The sequence below is a fragment of the Egretta garzetta genome, unplaced genomic scaffold, assembly GCF_000687185.1.
Source record: "Egretta garzetta isolate BGI_Z169 unplaced genomic scaffold, ASM68718v1 scaffold2424, whole genome shotgun sequence".
Taxonomy (NCBI): domain Eukaryota; kingdom Metazoa; phylum Chordata; class Aves; order Pelecaniformes; family Ardeidae; genus Egretta; species Egretta garzetta.
The window spans coordinates 1-656 of NW_009259473.1; the positions used below are offsets into that span (position 1 = coordinate 1).

The following is a 656-nucleotide window of genomic DNA, read 5'->3' on the forward strand; positions in this document are numbered from 1 at the left end:
GCCGGGCCCGGCCACATTTTCGGGCGCTTGGGGCCCCCCCGCCAGCAGCTGGCCGAGCTCTTCAAGGTGAGACCCCCAGCATGTCCCCTCCCTGGCCCAGGATGGGGCAAGGGAGCCCAGCCTGGGGACACTGGGACCCTCCTGGTTGGAGTTATGGACCAGGGTGATGCTAATGGGGACTGGTGTCACCCCTCCTCGGTGTCACCCCCCTCGGTGTGACCTGTGTTGCTGTCATCCACCTTGGTGTCCTGTCCCCCCCCCAGCACAACAGCTTCCAGCTGCAGCAGATCGAGGAGGAGGTGACATCCCCTACGGCCACCGTCTATAGGTGAGCTCGGGGGGCACCAAGGGGGTGCATCTGGGCAGAGATGGGGCTGTGGAGTCCCCACGTCTGTCCCCACATCTGTCCATCCGTCCCTGCAGGTGCGGTCCCCTGTTCCAGCTCTGCCGCGGTCCCCTCCTCCGGCACACGGGGCTGATCAGAGCCCTCCGCGTCCTGACGGTAGGTTTCGATGCTGGGCAGAGGATGGGGGGACCCAAACATCCAGGCCCCACTGATTTTTTTTTTTTATTTTTTTTTCCCTCCCACGGCAGAGCTCGGCTCCCTGTGTGTTCTGCAGTATATGTCAGGGTTGAGCAATACTTGTAAATTCAGA

General features: G+C 62.2%; 1 long non-coding RNA gene across 1 annotated transcript; it reads left to right on the forward strand.

The window, feature by feature from the left end:
• Positions 1–26: 26 nt before the first annotated feature.
• LOC118452119 lies at positions 27–502 on the forward strand. The gene is made up of 3 exons (XR_004841781.1): positions 27–66; positions 264–328; positions 424–502. It is a non-coding gene; the product is annotated as an uncharacterized LOC118452119 (long non-coding RNA).
• The last annotated feature ends 154 nt before the right edge of the window (positions 503–656 follow it).